Source organism: Macrobrachium nipponense, chromosome 19 (assembly GCF_015104395.2).
Source record: "Macrobrachium nipponense isolate FS-2020 chromosome 19, ASM1510439v2, whole genome shotgun sequence".
Lineage (NCBI taxonomy): Eukaryota > Metazoa > Arthropoda > Malacostraca > Decapoda > Palaemonidae > Macrobrachium > Macrobrachium nipponense.
Window position 1 is genome coordinate 14,162,051 of NC_061088.1, and position 26,815 is coordinate 14,188,865.

General features: G+C 36.2%; 1 pseudogene; it reads right to left on the reverse strand.

The window, feature by feature from the left end:
- Nucleotides 1-1,978: 1,978 nt before the first annotated feature.
- The window catches only part of LOC135214192 (fibrinogen-like protein 1), a 59,049-nt pseudogene continuing 34,212 nt past the window's right edge, over nt 1,979-26,815 (reverse strand).

Here is a 26,815-nt window from a genome sequence, read left to right on the forward strand (position 1 = left end):
AAGGTTGAAGTAGGAGGAGGAGGCGTTTTCTGAAATGGGTGAGGAGGAGGAGGGTGTTTTCTGAAAGGATGGGAAGGAGGAGGTCTGAAAGGAATGGAGGAGGGAGGAGGTCTGAAAGAATGGGAATGAAAGGAGGAGGTGGTTTTCTGAAAGGAATGTTTTGAGGAGGAGGTCTGAAAAGGAATGGGAAAGGAGGAGGAGGGTGTTTTTCTGAAAGGAATGGGAAGGAGGAGGAGGGTGTTTTCTGAAAGGTTGAATGAGGAGGAGGGTTTTTGTCTGAAAGGAATGAAAGGAAGGGAAGGAGGTGTTTTCTGAAAGGGTGAGTAGGAGGAGGAGGTGTGAAAAAGGCAAATGGAAGGAGGAGGAGGGTGTTTTCTGAAAGGGGTGGGAAGGAGGAGGAGGGTGTTTTCTGAAAGGAATGGGAAGGAGGAGGAGGGTGTTTTCTGAAAGGAATGGGAAGGAGGAGGGAGTGTTTTCTGAAAGGAATGGGAAGGAGGAGGAGGGTGTTTTCTGAAAGGAATGGGAAGGAGGAGGAGGGTGTTTTCTGAAAGGAATGGGAAGGAGGAGGAGGGTGTTTTCTGAAAGGAATGGGAAGGAGGAGGAGGGTGTTTTCTGAAAGGGTTGAGTAGGAGGAGGAGGGTGTTTTCTAAAGGTGGGAAGGAGGAGGGGGAGGGTGTTTTCTTAAAGGGGTGGGGAAGGGGAGGAGGTGTTTTCTGAAAGGAATGGGAAGGAGGAGGAGGGTGTTTTCTGAAAGGAATGGGAAGGAGGAGGAGGTGTTTTCTGAAAGGAATGGGAAGGAGGAGGATGGTGTTTTCTGAAAGGAATGGAAGGAGGAGGAGGGTGTTTTTCTGAAAGGAATGGAAGGAGGAGGAGGGTTTTGTTTTCTTAAAGGGTGGGGGAGGAAGGTTTGAGGAACATTTAATTTTTTTTACTTTTGATTCCTCAACATGTGTAACATCATCTGAAGCTCGATCCGCCCTCTTGTATCCCTGCTGAATCGAAGGACTCCCACTTTCAGTTGCAATTCCTTACCGTCTACGGGAGCGTCGGACGATCCTGCCTCGGGTTGGACCGCCGTTCCTGAGTCGGAGTTCTTCAGGATGACCTCAGCGCTGTTCATCAGCTGCTGCAGGACTTCGATCGGCAACGTGTGCACAGCGCAGTCGTTTTCCGCCAGCAACGGCACGGCTTTGGCGGCGGAACTTGGCGGTAGCGTCACCTTCGTCAGGAATAAAAAGATACTGACTGTTACAGCTCTAGGCCACGCAACCATGTTGACGATTCGCGGGCGTCAGTAAAACTACTGATGAGCTCAACGAGTGTGGTGTGGTGTTCTTCACGATTAACAATGCCTCTCTGTCTCCTTGACTGAGAAAGCAAACCATATTAACTAATATCCAACAAGAGTCGGTCACATACTCCCCTCCAGCAGGAGAAGGAATGCGCGAGCCAACAGGGACTAGACAGCACGCTCCTTAGGGACACGAGAGCGCCCAGCGAAGGTCAAGTAACATGCTTCCTGAAGTCAATAAGGCTCGGCCCAACACGAACCTCAAGCCTTTAATTAGCATCGAGCATTTGGACGCTCACATTCATGTACAAACAGACATTTGGTTTTTTGTCTCTTTTACATACGTTATAAAAAAAACTTTATTCATTTTTGTACTATATTTTCTGTATATGGAAACTAACATGTAAGATTTTGCTGATTTTGAAACACAAAGGTATTGTATTTTGAATATTTATTTAATCACCGTCTTAGAGAGGAGAGGCAGGAGTCCATTATGAGACTTTTATTGCTTAAAATTTCTCCCAGATTAAGGAAACTTGGTATAAATTTGAGCATTCCCACATCCGCCTGGCTTCCTCCCTGTTACTCTGAATAAGCTGAGGAAAGACAGAACATTCATGGATCTATTAGATAATCATGAGCACTCAGGTGTTATGTAAATGAATAGGGAAGCCCACTCAAGATCGCTTGCTGAAGAACACCCAGTAGACTACTATTTATTCGCAATTTACAAATTTCTCTGTTTTCTTAATTTTCTCTCAGTCACCCTTTACAGTCCTTTGAAACAAGTTTTGTTGCGCATGGATTGACACTGGGTTTTTAGATTTATGACTGAGAGAAATCATCCACCATAACACATAGCTGGCTTCACTTTAAAGGTGACGCGTTGCAGCGTGGTCCTGTCAGGGTAGAACGTTTTCCAAGTTATCCCCTTCTCGTTTTTCTGCTTGCTCAGAAGTGGGCTCGTTGGACTCGCGCTGTGACATTTATAAAACCAGAAGCCACTGCTGTATGTAGCTGCGCAGTTAAGGGAACCTGTGGTGTGGGAAAAAAGAAGAGGGTAAAAAGAATAAAATCAGGAAAAATGAAGGGGGCTTATACGTTAGAAAAATAAACATGCTTTACTGACTGAAGTTAAGGTGGATATTGTATTAGCAAGGACAAATTTAAGGTTGGGAAAACGAAATTCAGGATGAATCGAGGAGTATCAATGATGAAAAATATTAGTGTCCAAGACTAGAACTAGATAGAAATAAGTATTAGTGCTCATGGTATGTGCACAGCTTCTACATCCCAGCTAGATCGATTGATTGTGTATACTCTCTTCCAAACCACCGGCCGTCAAACTGAGGCTTTTGACACACACACACACACACACTCTCTCTCTCTCTCTCTCTCTCTCTCTCTCTCTAAAACAAGATCTAGGAAAACTGAGAATTCCCATAGGTAATCCAGTTTCTCGTAACGTGGAACTACCACTTTTAGAAGCAAGGTAAATCATACTTACTGCATGGTACTTCAAGATGGCCCACTTTTGCACAATAGCTCAAAATAACTCTAGTTTCTTTGTCACAGCTCCAAAAAGGGTCCTTAGATACACAAAGATCATCGAGTGGGAAACCAGGGGGTCCTGAATAGTGCAAATACTAATTCCATTTGTGACAAGATAAGTAGGAAAAGACTATGTTGGATGGCGTTTTAAAAGAATGGATAACAGTCCAAATTCTCAAGAAAATATGGCGTCAAGAAGACCTCTTCTGGTTTACTTCGACTCTGGAGTCCTACCCATGGCAGTGGAAAAATGATTAATTATTAAAAATAAAGTACCAAGAACTGAAGCATACTCAGATACACGAATGCATTACCATATTATATCTACATACATGCATACATACATACATACATACATACATATAGCATTGCCATAATCGTTCTTTACTTACTGAATCAAGGATAAACCTCTTGTGTAAAAAAAATATAATAATGATAAATAAATAAATAAACATCGAAATGTTCACAAAATCAGCTGCTTCTTTACCCACAAAGAGCTCATAAGCAGTGTGTCGACCCTCTCCCTCCCGAGCTACACATGCACTGAGTTACTCACCTGTCTATCATTAAACTGTCATTCTGCATTTTCTCCGCAAGACCAAACCACCTCAAAACCTACGGAAACTTTAACACAGAGAAGGTTTAAACTCACCGTGAGTATCGTTATCTCTGTCGGGAGTGGAGAAGAGCATGTTATCATGATCTTTGAGGGCATCCCCAGCAGTCCCGGATCCCGTCCCCAGTCGGAGGCTGTACTCGTGATCTCTGTCGGCGACGTGGAAGGAGCTGTACTCTTGTACTTTGAGGGCCGGGGACTGCCCGTCCCAGTCGGTCATGGTTCCACCCGGGAGGGCACTTGGGGTGATCCGTTCGTGAGGGCGTGGAGCACGTCGTTACCTGTCAATTCAAGGGACACGGTCACCAGTGTGGATGCTTGGCTTGCTTACGATATGCTTGTATCTGTTTATTGAAGTTGGGGTGGGTTCTATCAATCCAGTAAACACAATTCATTCCTTTCTAAATACATCATTCAGCTGGTGACGTTTCAAAACGTTTAGTCCCATTTTCAAAGCTATATAATGAAAGAAAAAGGCATTAAAAGACAGACTCGAAATAAGAATAAATCAAATGTTTTTTTTACATATTCAAATAAAATTATAAGAAGAGTAAAAATGAAGAGAGTTGACCAAATGGTGCTGAGGCCACAGGCAGAGTGACAGATCGGGCCAGGTTCAGCTTCGACTTAAACTCACGAGAGGTGTTGGGGTGGTCTGAGTATTTAATTTGGGGAAAAATTGTTTAATCAAAATCGATTATAAAATTGCTAGTTGTTGGTCGTTAGGAGTTCGGCCTATGATTTTAATAAATACCCAGACCACATCAACACCGTTATATCTCTCGTAAGTTTAAGTCGACGCTGAACCTGACCCGAACTGTCACTAGGCCTGTGCCATCAACACCCCTAGCCAACTCTCTTCCTTTTTACTGTACTTATAATTTTATGTTGTATGTAAAAAAAACTATTTATTTATTTATTTTTTTAATTCGAGTCTGTTTTTCAATGTCTGCTTCTTTTATTGTATATGTTTGAAAATGGGACTAAACGTCTTGTCAAACGTCACCAGCTGAATGATGTACTTAGAAAAGGATAAGAATTGTCCTTTCCCTCGCGCAAATTGCTATCTGTTTATTGATTTCCCTTTGTCGTTTTGATTGTTTATATACCTGCTGTTATATCTATGTTTTCAATGTTTCTTTCTCCCGGCTCGTCTAATGCTGTACCTATCATTAATTATGCTTACTGTATTATTCTGTTTGGGCGCTGCTTTTCCACAGTATTTATACAAATATAAGGTTTCTAACTTACTGAACCTGCTTTGAGACTGACGTTCTCTTTCAGCTTGTTCTACGATGTATAAGTATAATGGTAATATGAACAATGATATTCTGTTACTGGGTATCATGAGACTTGAACTGAGCGTGGTACCAATGAAAACGGAATGAGATTTTTCTGACGAGGTGTCTTATGGTAATTCGGTTCACCTCGAAATAAATACGCTAGTGTGTTTCTGGTTATAATGAAACGTATGCATCTATGTTTACGGGTAAAAAATTGTATCTTGAAAAAAAAAAAAAAAACGAGCAAACCTTGATAAGGTAGTTTCGACTGTAGGCACCAGGATGCTGAGTCCTCTGCGTGCATCCAATGGAGGCATTATCTAAGGTTCTTTGCAGCGTCCCTTCGGCCCCTAGGTGCAACTACTTTCATTCCTTTTACTGTGCCTCTTTTCATATTATCTTTCTTCCATCTTACTTTCCACCCTTTCCTAAGAATTGATTCGCAGTGCAACTGCGAGGCTATCCTCCTGTTACACTTACAAACTTCTTCACTGTCAATTTCCTTTTCAGCACTGAATGACCTTAGCTACCCCAGTGCTTGTCATTATGCCTAAAACCTATTAATCAATCAATCATTCCAATTGAGCAATAACTTAAACGATCTGGTTAATAAACGTGAGGCCACAACCTATGCAGGATCACAAGTTCAATTGATAATTGTTTAATATTTTATGGGACGTTGTACAGCATTCACTCATATTTTTATTTTACCTACTTACACATTTCGTCCTTTCCTGTGAAAACAATAAAATGGAAAGGAGTGGGAGTTCATCCACAAAGAATCTTTGAAGTCTGAGTTATTGGAGTAAGAAAAGCAGAAGCAGGAACAGAATTCCAAAGCTTAGCAGACGAGGGAAAAATGACATTCTTTCAAGTTCTCTTATGATGAGAAATTTAAAGGAACCGCCAACAAAGACAAAAGGAAAGAGAGACTTCCAAGTTGCTCGTCATTAACAGTAGACACATTTTTCCAGTAAAACCTTGCTTATTGGTGCTCTATTCAAAGCAAAAAGATTCAGTGGGAACTGAGAAAAGCCTCACCTATCCAGTATTCAGTGTCTGGACTCCCAAATCCAATTCTGTAATCGCGCCATCCTCTGTTGAAGTTCACCTGGGTACTGAGAGGTCGCCGAAGAAGGACAACAGTCCATCCGCCTTCGTCGACCTCTTTCTCGCCCATGTCACACCAGACGGCGACCCCTTCCCCCGGAATTCCACATCTGGCATAAATTTTTTTTATAATATATATATATGTATATATATATATATATATATATATATATATATATATATATATATGTGTGTGTGTGTGTGTGTGTGTGTTGTGTGTGTGTGTGTGTGTGTGTGTGTGTGTTCCTCTACTTACAAACTTTCAAGTACGAACTTTCAAAGATACAGACAACCGTGATTGTAAATTCAAATTTGTTCGGAACACTCCGTCTGCCACCCATATGTTAAAATTGTGTATTGTGCGCCATGCCTGTTTACAATTTTTGCTGCTATCCTTGCCAAAAGCACCGTAAACTGATGCCAATACGCCAGTATTCCAATCCCAGCTTCTCGAATCTACGCAAGTGGTTGAGACGCCCGTCTCTTGTTCACCGATTAATTCTTGTGATTTTATCGCTAAATATCGAGCCATCGATAATGGGCAAGTGTAAAGCAAGTGCAGTGGTAAAGAGCGGCGAGCTATCTCATGGACACAAATGTGGCAGTTTTAGAAAGTAGTGAACAATGGTTCAGGTAGCTTGCCATTATATTTGAATCTCTCGACTATTGTCACAATTTTTAAGAACAAACAAAATTGTGGAACGTGGACAGGTGCCCGTGCCAATTCATTTAGCAATTATAAGTATGAGAATGGGGAGGGGGGAGGGCGGGTGGTAGAAGAAATAGAAAAACTGTTGCGGATCTGGGTGGAACACCAGAGACAAAGTCGTGTACACTTGGCCTTGCTTCAAAAGCGCGCTGACTTGCATCAAGTGCCCTTTACTGGCGAGGCTACAAGTGCCTCAACGCAACAGCCGAAAAGAAATGTCACGAGATACTCAAGGAAATGATTTGAAAAGGAGGTTAAACAAACCCCTCGGCTGATTTTTATCATTGACGAGACAGGCCTTTTCTAGAAAAAAAATTAGGAAAAAAAGACGATGCTGGGTTGCATCCCACCGGGGGACTTGAAGTTAAAACCTCTTCTCATGTATCGCTCTATTATTGTCATAATTTACTTTTTATTTAGGTTTTATAAATCATTCTAATTAGTTAAGTGCTCTATAAGATGTAGTATTATCATCACAATTTAGTACTTAATCTATTTAGGTTGTATATATCATTCGTATTAGAACAGTACTGTACGTAATGGCTTTGCTGCGTATATCAAATCGTACTTACGAACAAATCAAGATACGAAGAGCCGTTCAGAACGTAGCTAGTTATTGTATTGGCTGCAGATTGTCTAATCCCGAACTTTCCAATATAAGATCCCACGCTACAGGTTGCAAGACATCAGTAAAATACGACAACTTCAAATAATTGGCCAAGCCAGGGAACCTGGAGAACTGCTTCTCTAGGAAAGTCTAAACATAAAAAGAATTGAACCTGTCAATCATCGTCTGTTCCCTGTTCTGAAGTTGTGTATCTTTTAGTGTGAGTTTGCTTGGTTTTTAAAGTGTAAATGTATTTTCAAGTGTGATTCAGTATTTAAGTTTAACCTAGTTTCCATTATAAGTTTTTTTTTTTTGTATATTTTGTATGTTTCTTTTAATTATGTGCTCTGAATGCTCCTTTTTTTATATAGCTGTCCTGATGATGTGACCATGGGTCAAGAAACGCGTTGGCAACAAATGTATGTACTTGATGTGTATATGTTCCTACGCCCCTCTCCAACCTATATATATATATATATATATATATATATATATATATATATATATATATATATATATATATATATATGTATGTATACAACCTGTATTATATGCAGCTTACTGTATATATATATATATATATATATATATATATATATATATATATATATATATATATATATATATAGGTTGGAGAAGGGCGCAGGAACATATACACATCAAGTACATAATTTATTGCCAACGCGTTTCTTGACCCATGGTCACATAATCAGGACATCTATATAAAAAAGGAGCATTCAGAGCACATTAAAAGAAACATACAAAATATATATAAAAAAACCCTTATAAGGGAAACTAGGTTAAACTTAAATACTGAATCACACTTGAAAATACATTTACACTTTGAAAACAAGCAAACTCACACTAAAAGAATACACAACTTCAGAACAGAAAAGAAGGCGGACAAATACAAACAATCACCGTTATGCTATGAACAGGGAACAGCCGATGATTGGCAATCAAAAGTAGGTTCAATTCTTTTATGTTTAGACTTTCCAAGAGAAGCAGTTCTCCAGGTTCCCTAGCTTGGCCAATTATTTTGAAGTTGTCGTATTTTATTGATGTCTTGCAACCTGTAGCGTGGATCTTATATGTAAAGTTCGGGATTAGACAATCTGCAGACAGTACGATAACTCAAGCCCATGAGAGAATCGACCCTGACCTTGAGGAGACGCCGAGTCGAACAACGTAATTCCCGGAACTACATCCGGGCCGTTGGCAATAAATGTATGTACTGGATGTGTATATGTTCCTGCGCCCTTCTCCAATCTACTATAATGACCTTTGATGTGTGGATTATATACATACATACATACATACATACATACATACATACATACATACATACATATATATATATATATATATATATATATATATATATGATGGTATGTATGTATGTATATATGTATATATATATATATATATATATATATATATATATATATATATATATATAGATATATATATACACCTTACTGTATATAAAAACATTGGTCTGCTTAAATGATTTGTTAACTCTTATGTTACCCATGACATCAATATAGTACATACACACACATGTACAGTTTACACACGCATGTACAGTTTGGTTATGTATATGTATATATACACATATATACATAGTATAACCTCTCTGGTGCATGGTTTATATATGATATCTTTCATAATTACAAGGAAATTAAAGAATAGTTGTAAGTACTAACGGATTTCAACTTTATTCTATGCCACGAGGCCTTCGTTAATGACCTTAGAAATTAAATAGATAAGCTGTTAGGACTTGCATGTAGTCTTTAAATTTCATTGTGGTTATAATAGATATGTATATATATAGCATATATTAAATTAAATAAATATAATATATATATATATATAATATATATATATATATATATATATATATATATTTATATAATTGTTGTTTGTCTCATTAAAGTTAATTTTCTGCATGCAGGTAAAACCTACCTGATCTACTACTTTAGTTTTACTTCGTTTTTGTATTTTTTTTACATTATTTAAAATTGCTTTCTACTGGATAAAAACAGAAAAGAGATCTTTCTTGTTCTACTCACCTTGGAGGATAAATTGTGTAGATTCCACTTTCGTTTCTTCCTGATCGGAGGAGGTCGTAGCAGTCCTGAGGCCTTATGCTGAGGAAAACGAAGGAGAGAGAGCGAGAGAGAGAGAGAGAGAGAGAGAGAGAGAGAGAGAGAGAGAGAGAGAGATTGTTATTAGTTGAATGTTGGCGTAAATGCAAATTTTTTTTCTAATATCTAAGTTGCAGCTGTTTTCCCTTAAAAGTATGTCGGTCTTCGCTTTTTGCTCATGTTTCTCGATCTCTGCTGTCATATAATATAAATGGTATTATATATATATATATATATATATATATATATATATATATATATGTATATATATATATATATATATATATATATATATATATATATATATATATATATATATATATGAATTTTTAGGAAAACTTTTACACAAAGTGGGGTCATGTTTAACAACTAGTGATTCGATTTTTTTTGCGAGTGTGTTCTCAGGGAGGGGAACTACAGGGTGTCTTGGCTCAGCCTTTTGTGGAATGTTCCAGGCCAAGAAACTAAACTAAACCTTGCGCATCATTATCTAAATTTGGTTGCCCTGTCTAGTAATTACAGCAATCGTGATTGTCAACAAGTGATGAGATTTTGAGAGAGGAATGTAATTATTTTCGGGGTAGGGACTTTTTTGGGGATGGCGGAAGTTTGCACTTTTCCTTCGTTCATCAAAACCTGGGCTGGAAAAGACCTTTCACCTGAAATCTCCACACTTTCTCTCCTTGTATTTTTCCATTCAGAGGTAAGACTGATAAAGCCATTATCTGATCGCTATCTTTCTTCCTCCTTTTCTTATTTACCTTTCACCTGGTATCAGTGAGGCCATTCTCTTACCGCTAGTTACCTCTAGTTTCGCGACAGCAGAAAAGAAGAAGCAGAGGAAAGAAGCTGCCTATCCATACCTGGTATCGAGGTCGCTCTGTGTTTCCAGTCCTCTTCCGGACGTAGCCACTGGGACTTGAAGGGCCTGGGTGACCTGCTGAGACAGACCCAGCAGCTGGTTCTTCACCTCTTTGGTTTCTTCCTGAAGCTGCTGCACCTGTCCTGACAGCTGGTTCTTCACCTCTTCCTGAAGCTGCTGCACCTGAGCTGACAGCTGATCTTTCACCCGCCTGGCTTCTTCCTGAAGCTGCTGCACCTGAGCTGACAGCTGATCTTTCACCTGCCTGGTTTCTTCCTGAAGCTGCTGCACCTGATCTGACAGCTGGTTCTTCACCTCTTCCTGAAGCTGCTGCACCTGATTTACCACGCTACTGTCAATCTCCTGCTGGTGGTGGTGGTAGGTGGTGGAACTACTTTCCTGGCCTTCCTTCATCCGGGACAGTTCTGCTTCTAAGCTGAGAACTTTTCTCCTCAGCTCCGTCAGTTCGCTGTCCATTCGGCGCAGGAGGATGTGGGCGGCTGATCCTTCGGGAATGAGACAGAGGTTGAGTTTAAGGAAGAAGTTGGTGTCATGTGAGTGATGGAAGAATGGCTCTAGCTTTTAAAGGTAAACTACTTTTTTTTTAAAGGTGTTTTTTATATATATTTTTTTTGGCGCTCAATTTTCGAAATTCATATTGTTTTTTCAAAGTAGTGGGCTTGAGTACTTTTTTATTTTCTCATTACTGTGGGGTTTGTTTGATGCGTTTTGTTTTCTCGAAGCAGCGGGTTTGGGTGGTTTTTGTTTTCTCAGAACAGTGCGGTTGGGTGTTTTTCTTTTTCCCCAAAACAGTGAAGTTAGGTGAATTTTTTGTTTCAAAACTGAGGTTGGGTGTTTTTTTTTCCCAAAACTGTTTTATTTTTTTTTTATTTTTTTTTCCAAACAGTACGGTCGGTGTGTGTGTGTGTTTTGTTTCTTTCAAACAGTGAGGTGTTTCTATTTTCTCAATGTAATGGGTTGGATGTTTTTTTGTTATCTCAAATGTGCGGTTGGTTGTTTAACCTGGCACTCCAACCCTCATCCAGGCTTGAGTAAAAGTTCCTTTTTTTTATTTCGATTCCTTAATATGTAAAACATCGTCTGCCGCTTGATTCATCCCACCCCCCCCCCCCCCCCCCCCCCCCTCCCCCCCCCCCCCCCCCCCCCCACACTCCTTTATCCTGACTAAGTTGAAGGATCCCACTTTCAGTTACAATTCCTTACCGTCAAGAGCAGCGTCGGACGATCCTGTCCCGGGCAGGGCCGGGCCGCCGTTCCTGTGCCGAAGTTCTTCAGGATGACCTCAGCGCTGTTCATCAGCTGTTGCAGAACCTCGATCGGCAAAGTGTGCCCAACGCATTCGTTTTCCGTCAGACGCGGCGCAGGGTTGGTGGTAGGTGTCGCTAGCGTCACCTTCGTCAGGAATAGAAAGATACAGACAGACGCAGCTCTTGCACACGCCGCCATGTCTGCAGAGACACTGGCTCCCTTGAGATGAGCTGTGCTGTTCTTCACAATCGACAACGCCCCTTCGTCTCCTGTCACGTGACCGAGAAAAAAAACTACAATAAATTTTTTAGATGTTTAAAAACATCATACATAGTCAAAGGATGTAGAGTAGATGGGGTAAAGGTATAGTAATTTTTAATTTAAACTGGCGCACGATCGAAAAGAATATTTAAATGAGTAACCGGCAGCTTTTTGATAGCTTAGGCTATATGATGTTCATGAGATCATGTGATAACTACAATTCTAGCTTATAACAAGTCGACTTAAATAAGACTTGATTGATACTAGCAGCTCATTTGACTTGTGAATCTCTCTCTCTCTCTCTCTCTCTCTCTCTCTCTCTCTCTCTCTCTCTTAATATATATATGATATATATATATATACAGTGAAATCTGGGGATTAAGTCTCAAGAGATATTACTGGTTATGTGGGGCTGGCTGGTGTGGGAGACCTCTGAAGAGAAGTTCATCCATGGGAAAATGTAGATGTTATAATATTATAAGACTTCAGTTGCCCTATAATTAACGGAGACTCCCTTACTCGGGTTATTTTACTCCTCCTTGTATCTGTCGTGTCGTATAAGTTAGAAAATTTTTTGTTTTGTTTTGAATCAAAACCAAATTGCTTTGTGTGGTTAAAACTAAAATCTTAGTTATGATTCAAACCCCAGAATAGAGGGATCCTTCCTACCACCCCCGCCCCCTGACCCCCGCTATATTGAATCTAGTATATTAAATATTCTGTGATTAAAAACTGAAATTTTAGTTTTTATTAACACCCTATTTGATACCCCCTCCCCCCATTTCTAGATTGAATCAGCATTCTTTCATATCACTATGGTCTCTTGTCTTGAAATGTAATTTTGATCACTGAAATTGCGTTAATATCCTTCCAGGGAGTAGTCATTTGCAAAGCAAGCTTACCAGAATTCGATCGTCCATATGGAAAAATAGATATTAGCAAATATGTAGTGACAAGGTCAATCTTTTCGTAATTGCATTTTAGATTCTTTTAACTTTTATGATTTTATCAAACAAAAAATGTTTTGGTTAAATGGTTAAACGTCAGAAAGCTTTACACATCCCAGGGTTGTTTTTTTTGATTGGCCCAGTGAAATGAATGTTGCTTTTTATTTGTCAATGCTCTAGCTGGCCTCAGATTTACACGGTATTGAACGTACGGAAGATTGCACAAATTCGGCCTTTATTATGTTGTGGATGACACATGAATGATCAAAGAAATTCATTTAGAAGGTAACGCCAACTTTCGAAGTTGATTTTGGTTTCTGTACTATCTGAGATAGTACACGGGCAAAACTTCGAACTCTATTGAAATAATCTTAGCAAATTCAAAATAACCTAATCAAGAAACATTGATCAGTTTTAAAATTGCTGTTTCCTTGTTCGGTTCATGAAATTACAGGAGGACCGCTTGTAATACCAGAACTTTCGCTTACAATTAAACACAACTGAGGAGAGAGAGAGAGAGAGAGAGAGAGAGAGAGAGTGGGGCCTTTTCTCGCAGATCCTTCTTTGCCATCCTTGGGTTTCCCCAATCTGTTTTGGCCTTGGTGCTTGCAAATGAATATATATCATGCACTATGTCCTCCTCCTCCTCCTCCTCTTCTCTCTCTCTCTCTCTCTCTCTCTCTCTCTCTCTCTCTCTCTCATAGAAAGTCTTCGAAATCAGTTCTCCCCTCTTCCTCCCTCCTTCTGTCTCTCTCTCACCTACATACACACGAACACACTTGTCAGTCGTCCGTCATCCTAATTGTGAAACAGCTAAGAAAAGTAAAAGAGGGATGGGAGAGTTTTTTTTCCAGAGAGAGAGAGAGAGAGAGATGAGAGAGAGAGAGAGAGAGAGAGAGAGTATCAGTCTTGGTCACACTATCTTTATTTTGATTATTTGTCTTTTTTTTGTAAGCTAAAGAGTTGGGATATGATTTTCTCCCTCTCATATACAATCATCGTTAGGTTGCATTTTCTTATTTTCTTTTGTTATATACTTTTTATTTTTAAGTTAAGAAAAAAAAATGAAGCAGAAACCTGCCTGCTCATATTTTCATTTATTGTTTGTATTTTTTTTTTTTTTTATTGAATTGTAAGTTTTTCTTGCGAATAATAATATCATGCTTGTTAACTTTATACACTTGTAGGCAAAATTGTACAGTGAAAATATGATCAGAAATTTATTCGGAGAAATACTTGCAACAATAAGCTATGTAGTTAAATAAATAAATAGGAAAAAATAAATAAATAAATGCTTAGAATTCTCAGCTTCGATTATGAAGTCCAAACACTAAGAACACAAAGAGCCTTAAGTCATTGCCTTGTCCTTGGGTTATCCCGAAGTTGGGATCAAATGTCTCTCTCTCTCTCTCTCTCTCTCTCTCTCTCTCTCTCTCTCTCTCGGTTTGGGGTGTGCATTTTTTTTTCTTGGTGGGTTTCTTTATCTATTTAGCTGAGACTATATATATATATATATATATATATATATATATATATATATATATATATGTATATAGAGTCTACTGGTCACTTTTTCCCAGATGTGTATATTTGCAGTATATGTTTATATTAGCTATCATGTCAAGTGACTTTTTGACATATTAGTATTATTATGTTATTAATATTAATGGCAATTAAAAGTCACATTAGGGTTAAAAATATATATTTTTATACAAGGTTAAAAAATGAATAGGAGAGACATATATATACATATATATATATATATATATATATATATATATATATATATATATATATATATATATATATAGAGCTTGAATTTTTTTAAAACTTGGAAAGGTGTATTATTACTATATTCGTACAGGTTTCATTGTTGTCGGCCGTAACCGTAGTGTGCGTATAAACATCGAACATCAGAATAAATGCTCAGTGTGTTATTGTGTGACCACTTTTTATTGTGTGTCGAGACTTGCTTGTTGCCAGCAGTCAGAAGAGAAGCCTCTTTGGCATCAGTGATTGTGCTGTTTCCCTCTGCATTCAACGTAATGCATTTTCCTTCTGGAAGACACATATATCCGTCGTCGTTACATGGAGTACTGTAGACGTTATCCAATTGATTATTGAAATGTTTCTTCCTTTCAGTCTTCTGTAAAAGAAAACTACTGAGATGATTATTTGTCTGTTTGTCCGCACTTTTTCTGTCGGCCCGCGGACCTTAAACACTACTGAGGCCAGAGGGTTGCAAATCGGCAAGTTGATCATCCACCCTCCAATCATCAAACTTACCAAATTGAAGCCCTCTAGCCTCAGTAGTTTTTATTTTGTTTAAGGTTAAAGTTAACCATGATCGTACGTCTGGTACCCCTATAGGTGCCAACAACACAATCCACCAGCGGGGCGTGGCTGAAAGTTTCATGGGCATCGGCTGAGTGTCATTTTCCGTGGCTGAGAGTTTCATACAGCATTATTAGCTGTACAGAAAACTCGATTGCGCCGAAGAAACTTGACAGTTTTTTTTCTTTTGTCTGATTTCAGTCGTCTTTGAAAGGAACAACAATCAACAACAATCAGTCGAAAATCACAACCAGTTGTTGCTCCGACGGCGTCATGGAGCCTCCAAAGCGACGCTTCTAATGAAGCAGGAGTGAAATCATCAGCCTTTTGAAATGCGATACTAGTGCTGATTGATTTAATTAAAGCCTAAGGCCAGTCGTCATTCGTCCTCTGTTGAGGCCTCTTTCGCCTTTCTTTGCTTTTATTTTTTTTATTTTGGTGGGGGGTGGTGGGGGTAGGCGCTAAAATATTCGGCGAATCCCGATCGTCACTTTGAAATGCACCTGACAATGGACGTGTTGCCGTGTTCTTTTGAACATCGCTCTTCAAAAAGGCGTTTTTGTTCGGTGGAACCGAAGTGGACGGCAATAATATCTTGTGACAGTCTGGTGACCAAAGGTCTAGCTTTTATGCGCGAAACTGTGAACATTTCGGCGTGATTCAAACACGCATTGATTCATTGGCATGAGTGTCTCTAATTTACTCATTGGATTGTGACAGGACGGTTTATTTCGTCTTCTTTTTTCTTTCTTACACGCCTTAAGAAACAAGAAAGAAATCAAGATAATATTTACAGTTTAGTAAAAAATGTAAAACATTTCGCTGGATTAAACGCCCCTTCAATTCAAAGTCTTAACTATATCTTATTTACTCATTTTGCAGTATGTACAATTAATATATATATATATATATCATATAATACTATATATTATTATATATATATATAATACTATATCGTCTAAGGCGCTTGTGTAGAATATATATATATATATATATATATTATAGATATATATATATATATTATATATATATATCTAGCTATAGATAGATCAGATATTATAGATGTAGTATATATATGAGAGATAGAGTAATATTATTATATATATATATATATATATAATATATAGATATAATATGTATATATAGAAGTAGTATAGATAGATATATATATAGATATCGAGTATAGATAGATATTAGATAGATAGATATATATGATATTAGATAGATGAGATAGATGTATATGCTATGAGATAGAGTATATATATATAATATGAGTATAGATAGAATGATATATATATATATCTTATGATATATCTATTAGTCTCGAGATATATATATATAATCTATTATATGTAATATTATATATATATATATATAGATATAGACTATATATATATATATATATATATATATATATATAGAGTATATGATATATCTACGATATAATATATTATTAATTATATATATATATATATTATATATTATATATTCTATCTATACATATATATATATAAATCTATATATATATATATATATATATATATATATATCTATATATATATATATATATTATATATACATATATATATATATATATATATATTATATATATAGATATATATATATATATATAGATATATATATATATAAGATATAGATATATATCTATAGATATATAGATCTATATATATATATATATATATCTTTTATATAATATATTATATATATACTATATATATATATATATATATATAGCATAGTGAAAATATCCTTTAAAGATAAAACAGAACTACTAGGCAAATTGTCAGTTCAAATCTCCGTCGCTACCTTACTGTACGGATTAGTCAAAAAACGCCAAAGAAAAATAACTATGCGGCCTATTATCAGTACTGTTGGTTCAATTTAATATAAACTTTCGAAATATATCACTAAGATCTTGTCCCCGTTACTTGGAACCATCTCCAATTCTCATATATATAATTCTCTAGATTTAGTTGAAAATTAAAAAAATTAAACAAAATTGCTCTTTGGCCATACTGATAGATTCGTTAGTTTGATGTAGGTTCTCTTTTTACTTTTAAAGTAAAGCCCATTATCGGGACTCTAATTTTAGAATAACTATCTTAGTAAAGAACTAAAACTCAGCATGGAATATATAATATATATAGATATATCATAGATCTATATAATGATATATCTATATTAGAGTATAGATAGATATATATATATATATATACTAATATATGATATGATATATATATCTATATAGAATATATAAATATATTAATATAATATTATAGTATATTATATAGATTATATATATATAATATATATATATATATTTATATATATATATATATAATATCTATATGTATATATAATATATATATATATAATATATATAATTTATTAATCTATAGAATAATATCTATAGATAGATATTATATATATATCTATTTATTTTATATATAGATATTATAATATATATTATCATATATAATATCATATCTATATATTATATAATATATATATATATATAATATATATATGGATATAGATTATATAATCCTACATATCTATATTATATATATATATATATATATTATAATATATATAGATTATTATATATATAATATCTATCTATATATATATATAATATAAATATATATATTTATATAATAATATATATAATATATTAATATTATTTATATTATTTATATAATATATATCTTATATATATCTATTCTCATCTATATCTATATCCATATATATATATTATCTATAATATATATATAATTATATATAATCATATATATATATATATCTGTACTGTGTGAAGGTGAGTGTGTTGTTGTTCGTGAATGTTGTTACTAAAAAATGGGCTCTGTCTAGTTGTGTATCTACAATATGTATATCTGTTGTTGTATTACGTTGTTTAATCTATATAATAATAATAATATAGATATATATATAATATATATCTATATATTATATATTATATATACTAATATATATAATATCTGTGTAACTATAATCATATATATTATATATAATATATATATATGATATATATACATTATATATATATATATAATATATATATATATAGATAATATATATCTATAATATATATTATTTAAACAAAGTATATATGTTGAGCAGAAGTCTGGTAAAAGTAGTTATGTAGGAAATATATTAGCTAGGAAACTCTACTAGTAGAGTTTTTAGTAGATAAAGGCGAAAGAGAAGTAGAAGAGAAACGCAAACCAGGATGTTTCCGATATGACACTCATAAAATGCAGAAAAGGGACTGAGTGAGACACAACAAAAATCGATAATGCAAACTGTTAGACGTAAACTTTGACCCGGGAGCAACGAATAACTAGTGGGTGGAACTAGCTTACGACTGCTCACAGCATACGCCCTGATTTGTTAGATGTCGTTGCCGGAAGTGGTAGGCGTTAAAGATTACCCAATTATGATGAATTAGGGTGATCTTAAAAGGAATCCAGAAGAAGAAGAGGCGGAGCCAGAAATCAGAAATTGGTCGACAGTTAAGTTGGAACGATGGAAAGAATCAGTTAACTACTCACTTCTGGATGCATAACTTGTGTTGGTTTAAGCTCCATTTATTCTGTGTCATTAAGACTTGTGTGATAGGAAAGTGAGATTGTGTGTTACAATAATAATTAAGAAAAAAAAAGTGGTGTTTAACTTGCCCAGAATTCTAAAGGAAACCGAACTCACATATTTTCTCTACGTGATTTGCCTCTTGAGAGACCGACCGAGAAGATCGAGAATCGGCCAGTATCCAGAAACATAGTCCAGAAGAATAGAGAAGTATTAGAAATATATTATATGATAAGTTCCTAGTAGAGATAGAAACTCAACGCTGTGTAGATAAAGAGTACCACCAAATAACATATAACAAATAATAACCAAAAATAAAAGGGAACAAAGAACTTCGTAACATATACACAAACATATACATATTGTAGATATACAGCTAGACAGCCATTTTTAGTACACATTCACACACACACACACTCACTCACTCAGACAGTCAGCCATATTACCACAACCACGTACACAAGTACACGCAATGCTTTTGACGCACATCACCGCTGCTCACCAGCTAAATTGAACAGAGAGAATGAGTCGTGGAGGTGAAAGTGGCAACTTTAATCAAACACTGTGTATAACAAGCGGTTAAATGTTAAATAAATGGGCTACAAATAAGCCTAGGATATTCAGTGGGAAATAATAATAATAATAATAATAATAATAATAATAATAATAATAATAATAATAATAATAATATGCTGGAAACAAACCTTCTTTCAAACATGTTTTATTAAAAATAATGGCAGAAATCACATAATTGATTCTATAAAAAATTCTTTTAATAATTCTCCTTATGATTTGTCTTTCTGGCACGCTGGTATTATAAAGCAGCTATCAGGGTTTTTCTTACCTACGTAGACTATGAGGAACTTTGGGGTTGGGGTTGAAATCAGGGTTTTTACCTCCCATAGAGTATGAGGTCCTTTGGGGTTAGGGTTGAAATCAGGGGTTTCATCCCCGTAGAGTATGAGGTCCTATGGGGTTAGGGTTGAAATGAAAGTTTTTACCTCCCATAGAGTATGAGGTCCTTTGGGGTTAGGGTTGAAATCAGGGTTTTTACCTCCCATAAAGCATGAGGAGTTTTTTTTTTTTTTTTCTTCTTTTTTGCTTCTTTATTTTATTTGTTAAGGGTTGAAATCAGGGTTTTCATTCCCGCAGAGTTTTGTGCGGCGCCGAAACTACCGTGGGAACCTGTGAAATTTCACACCTATTGGTAATATTCACACCTTTATGGTCAATTTTCACAAAATTAATTAAAACCTTATTAAAAGGTGTGAAAAGTTATATTAACACCTCATTAAAAGGTGTGAAAAGTAATTAACACCTCATTAAAAGGTGGGAAATTTCACACCTAGGTACTAATACCAAAGTAGAAAAAGCGACTACCTGGATAAGGGTGCTAAAATATGGCAAAATACGTAGCATACTAATGCAGTTATAGTTCTTAAAGTAAGCTTTTTTTTTTTAGTTTCACATAAACTGGTTAATATGTTTGTTGTTCCCTGTGTATTTCTTCATTTTATTAGCCTTGTCATAACTGATGTTAAAAAGAACTTGAAAAGGTGTTTGGAAGAGAGAGAGAGAGAGAGAGAGAGAGAGAGAGAGAGAGAGAGAGAGAGAGAGAGAGAGAGAATTCCTAAACAGTGTCACCTAATTATTGTGAATAATTACTGTTTTCTTTTTCAAATTCACACTTGTCATTTCATTTGGTTTAAATAAAGCTGAAAAACGACGATTTGCAATATTCTTTTATTATTCTAAAATCACTAGGCGTAGAGGGAGCTTGCTTGGAAATTTGTCAATGTTATCAGGGAAACAGGCGATAAAAATCACGGAGGAAAAATATGCAGGAAAAATACAAAACTGTACAGGAGAATTCGCGAGGAGAAAATGCTTTAAAGCGGAGAATGTGATGGGGAAAATGTTCCTCCGAAACTATAATAATGGAAAAACGGTCTTAAGATCGAAAGTTTTCGTTTTCTCTTAAAAAAAAAAAAAGTATAGAAGTTGGATGTTGTTGCTTTAGATTTAGCTGGCCTTATGCCAGCACGGGCTCCTGCTCCTAGGGCAGCCCGTCAAGAAGTTGGAATGAATAATTTTAGAAGAGTGAACTGAACAGCCGTTGACTCAAACGTTTATCATTATTGATGCAATTTGTCGTTAATAATTTATTATGATTATTATAAGACTGAACAAGGATTCACTTATGAATTGCTTGTAGTTCTCTCTCTCTCTCTCTCTCTCTCTCTCTCTCTCTCTCTCTCCTCTCTCTGGAAGTTAAGCTTACAATTTGCAGATTTACAGTTCGTGATGGATTTTTTTTTTTTTGAAGGAATAATAGTCTATTTTCTCTATTTTATTTAATATTAACGTTTATTCCGCCTTTGGGTAGCTCAAGGGACCAATTACCAACTGCAGATATTTAGTTAACTAATAAGGTGGGAGTTATATTTTGAGTGTTTCTGTTTATTAAACCTTATTTTATATTTGTATCTATCTTTTGTTTTCTCCTCCATCCATTTTCTTTTGATTTTTATGTATCCCATCTTTATCCATCTCTTTCCTTCTCCGTTAACTCGGTATGATTATTTTAGAAATTTTCTTTTCCTTCTTCACATTTTCCTTTGTATTTTCCCTTTCTTTTTACTTTCCTTCTCCCCAACTTTCATCAGCCCCACTCGGCATCCCCCTTCATCTTGACTGACGGTTTTACGCCAGACAGGAAGGCTTGTTGAACACTCCCCAATTTCCAAGAAACGCCACTAAGCCAGAGGGAAATCCCATTGTTGGCTTCTCTCTAATATTGAATTCCGTAGCGCCTTTGGTTACCTCATTTTTCAACAGCTTTTGGTCTTATTTCTGCCGGATGGAAAATATCGAAAATAAGATCGTTCATCCATCAAACCGAGGTACGCGGTACACCCCATCTTCAACGTCCATGCATCGTTCACGAACGAATCTCGTCGCTAACCGCGAACGGAATCGTGAACTCAGGTATTGCACTTGAACGCACCTCTTGTCGCCGAGTGTTATAATAGATTCACATCAGCCGTGCATTTGATGTCTAGGCCAGTCCCTTACGACGCTCCTGATTGGCTGTTGAAAAGCCAATGACAGGTCTGGGATCTCTCAGTCTCTCTCGAGAGTTCACATAGACATGATGTATGTTCCATCTCTCCTGAAATATACGTCTTTCAGGAGAGGTGGAACATACATCCCACCTCTGTGAACTCTCTCGAGAGACTGAGAGTTTCCAGCCCTGTCATTGGCTTATCAACAGCCAGTCAGGAGCGTCGTAAGTGACTGGCCTAGACGTCAAATGCACGGCTGATGTGAATCTATTATAGCTTCCGGTGTTGTTTCTCACGCTCCATCAGCTGATTGCAGCTGTCGTTGGGGAATTAGCTTAGCAATTCCAACTTTGCATGACTTAGCATGCAAAGAGGTTAATTAATCTATGTAGGTGCCTCTGTAAGGTGCAGCACGAGTCCCGAGGAATTGTCTGAGGATGTTGGCGCTAGGGTATGTCGGGGGTGGGGGGGTGGGGAGAGAGAGAGAGAGAGAGAGAGAGAGAGAGAGAGCGTTACGTTGAGAAACCGTACTACTTCGTAAGTCAATGATCTCAGCTGTTGGATTCATTACACTTGTAATGGGAATATTGCTGTTCATGGTATCAGTTTGTATTCTCTGAAATAATGGCACCATTTTTTTTCCATGATGACAATGTTCTTTCAGATCTTTTTTAATATACTCTCTCTCTCTCTCTCTGTCTCTCTCTCTCTGTCTCTGTCTCTCTCTCTCTCTCTCTCTCTCTCTATAGAGTACTTCCCTAACCGAGAAGTAAAGCCGTTAGGAAAAACCCAGGTAGGAAAAACTCCCTTAATTGAATCACCAAAGGCAGATAAAACGTAACACAGATAAAAAAAATTAAATAAACACCAGACTACTCGAATGTGATCAAGCCCCCCGCCCCCTCGGAAGGCGCCACTGGAACAAAAACTCGTCAGAACTTTCTAGTCCAGGTTTTTGAGAGAGAAAGTACTTGAATTGGAGAAGAAAGTTTCTTCTTTTGTCAAAGGAGTCCTCTCTTTTATTTCTTTCTCACTGGGAGAGGAGAAAAAGGAGCTTGTCCGTCTTTTACCCTTTTCGTTGAGCTTAATATTAATCAGAATAGTTTGGAATTTAGTTATGCATTAGTTTTTTATATCCTTGAATTACAGTTTTTATCTCCCTCTCACTCACACGACATAAGACTAGGTCTCTCTCCCTCTCTCTCAGAAACAAGTACATCCATGCATGCATACGAAACGAGACAGGAAGTCTCTCTCTCTCACCAAAGGACAAGCGAGAGAGAGAGAGAGATGGGTGTCATGTGGAGGAAGTTGCAAACTTTTAAGATATTTTCTAAACTTCTTCCCTACGACTCAGCAAAAATTAGCCCTAATTCTTGTTCTCTTGTCGGCTGTGTGTTATGTCATTTCTACTCAAAAAGTGAGTAAAAAGGAGAAAACTAGAAAAATTGTTGATTCAGGATTTCCCTAATCCCCTCTAATTGTGAACATTAATTAGCCCTATTTTTTTTTGGGGGGGGGGCGTTGTGTGAGGGGCGGGGGTCAGGGAGTCTCATTCGCCGAACGAACTTTTTCTTTATTTTATTTTCAAAGAACACCAATTTCTCATCATTCGTTACAAGAAGACTTTTGATATCTTTTTGCAAAACCTGCACTCGCGACATCTCGGGGGAAGATTAGAGGTCCACTTTCTTTGAAAAATGAACCTGATCTCCCGCTAAGAAGGGATGTTTTTCTCTGATATTTTTCTTGGTTTTTTCTAGTTGTCTTGTACGTGTGTGTGGGGGGGAGGGGGGGGGTGGGATGGAGAGAGAGAGAGGCTAGGAGTGAGGGGATGATTGTTAGAGAATGTTTTGCAAAGTATGTGAACAGTTTTTAATTATAACAATTTTCTTCTCTATTGGGACGGCCTGCGAATATGTTTTTTTTTGTGTGTGTGATTACACCACTTAATGATAATAATATATTTTTTTTTATCACAGTCATCCTATTCGACTACGTGGTTTTTATAGTGTGGGGTTCCGGGTTGCATCCTGCCTCCTTAGGAATCAATCTCTTTTCTCACTATGTGTGCTGATTCTGACAATTAGAGCACACTCTTCTGCATGAGTCCTGGAGCTACTTCGGCATGTAGTTTTTCCAGGTTCCTTTCCAGGGATTTTGGGATCGTGGCTAGTGTCCCTGTGATTATGGGTACAATTTTCATTGACATATCCCATATCCTTATTTCTATTTTCAGGTCCTGATACTTATCAGTCTTTTTTCTCTTCTTCTCTTGTACTCTGGTGTTCCATGGCATTGCGACATCAATGAGTGATACTTTCTTCTTAATTTTGTCAATCAGCGTCACGTCTGGCCTATTGGCACGTATCACCCTATCTGTTCTGATACCATAGTCCCAGATGATTTTAGTCTGCTCGATTATTATTATTATTATTATTATTATTATTATTATTATTATTATTATTATTATTATTATTATCATTGTACTTAAGAAGCAGACCCTCTCTCAAGCATACTTTCTTAAAATTAATGGCTACTTCAGCAGCGTTACACTTGTAGAGATGATGATGATGAGATGATGATGTGATGATGAGATGATTGATGTTATTGTATTTTATTTAGGCCAACTACTGCTCTGACGTTCTTTCATTTCAAAATCCTCAGTAGCACTTTCCAAATAGAATAACCCCACTTTGTATTCCCGTTTCGTTTATTCTTCTGTATCAAACGGACCAAAGCATATGGTATTTTTCTTATATATATAAAATAGGAGCCATCATACACAGTATCCATTTAAAGGCATGAATGGGTGAGTTTATTTGTTTTGATGCATTCTTTTTATATCCTATTTGTTCATTTCATCGGAAGAACTGCGTTTGAGATTCGTTATATTCGTCCAGATAGACGATGTGTCAATAATAGTTTGATGGAAATACGACCCGACTGAAGCAGTTTATGTCGACTCTGTATGAAGGTATTATATCTACATAATATACATATATATATATATATATATATATATATATATAGATATATATATATATATATATAGATTTATATATATATATCAGCAGTCTAGAGAACAAATATTACAATATAGATATTTTGCCATATATACCTATATATATATATATATATATATATATATATATATATATATATATATATATATATATATATATATATATATGTATAATATATATATATATATATATATATATATATATATATATATAGTATATATATATATATATAGATATATATATATATATATATATATATATATATATGGATATATATATATATATATATATATATATATATATATATATATATACTATATATATATATATATATATATATATATATATATATATATATATATAATATATATATATACTATATATATATATATATATATATCTGTAAATATAAAATCCTCATAAAGAGTCGACATAAACTGTTTCAGCCGGGTCGTATTTCCATCAAACTATTATAATAACACATCGTCCATCTGGACGAATATAACGAATCTCAAACGCAGTTCTTCCAATGAAATGAAGAAATAGTATATAATAAAATGCACCAAAACAAATAAACTCACCCATTCATGCATTTAAATGGATACTGTGTTATGATGGTTCCTCCTTTTATATATATAAGAAAAATATCATATGCTTTGGTCCGTTTGATACAGAAGAATAAACGAAACGGGAATACAAAGATTAATTAACCTCTTTGCATGCTAATTCATGCAAAGATGGAATTGTTAAGCTAATTCCCCAACGACAGCTGCAGTCAGCTGATGGAGCGTGAGAAACAACACTGGAAGCTATAGTCGATTCACATCCACATGCATTTGACGTCTAGGCCAGTCCCTTACAACGCTCCTGATTGGCTGTTGATAAGTCAATGACAGGGCTGGAAACTCAGTCTCTCTCTAGAGTTCACATAGGTGGGATGTATGTTCCACCTCTCCTGAAAGACGTATATTTCAGGAGAGATGGAACATACATCATGTCTATGTGAACTCTCGAGAGAGACTGAGAGTTCCCAGACCTGTCATTGGCTTATCAACAGCCAATCAGGAGCGTCGTAAGGGACGGGCCTAGACATCAAATGCACGGTTGGTGTGAATCTCCTTTAACACTCGGTGACAAGAGGTGCGTTCAAGTGCAATACCTGCGTTCACAATTCCGTTCGCGGTTGGCGACGAGATTAGTTTGTGAACGATCCATGCATGTTGAAGATGGGGTGTACCCCGTACCTCGGTTCTACGGCTATACGACTTTATTTTCTATATTTTCCATCAGGCAGAAATAAGACCAGAAGCTGTTAAAAAATGAAGTAACCAAAGGCACAACGGAATTAAGTATTAGAGAGAAGCAAACAATAAGATTTCCTTCTGGCCTAGAGACGTTTCTTGGAAATTGAGGCGTGTTCAACAAAATTTCCTGTCTGGCGTAAAACCGTCTGTCAGGATGAGGGGGACGCCGAGTTAGACAAATGAATGTTGGGGCGAAGGAGAGTAAAAAGAAAGGGAAAATGCAAAGGAAAATGTGAGGAAGGAAAAGAAAATTTATAAAATAATCCCGAGTAAACGGTAAGGGAAAGAGATGGACAGAGATGGGTAAGATAAAAATGCATAAAAATCAATAGAAAATGGATGGGGGAGAAAGCAAAAGAGAGATACAAATATATAATAAACAGAAACACTCAAAATATAATTTCCTCTTTATTGGATAATTAAATGTCTGCAATTGGAAATTGGGCACTTGAGCTACCCAATGGCAGAATAAACATTAATATTAAATGAAAAAAGAAAAATTCCATCACGAACTGTAAATCTGCAAATTGCAGGCTTAATTTCCAGAGAGAGAGAGAGAGAGAGAGAGAGAGAGAGAGAGAGAGAGAGAGAGAGAGAGGACTACAAGCAATTCATAAGTGAATCCTTGTTCAGTCTTATAATCATAATATTAAAACATTAACGACAAATTGTATTCCAAAGTCTTTACGGGCTGCTCTAGGAGCAAGAGCCCGAGCTGGCATAAGGCCAGCTAAATCTAAAACAACAACATCCAATCTCTATACCTCTTCTTTTTTTTTCAAGAGAAAACGAAAACTTTCGAT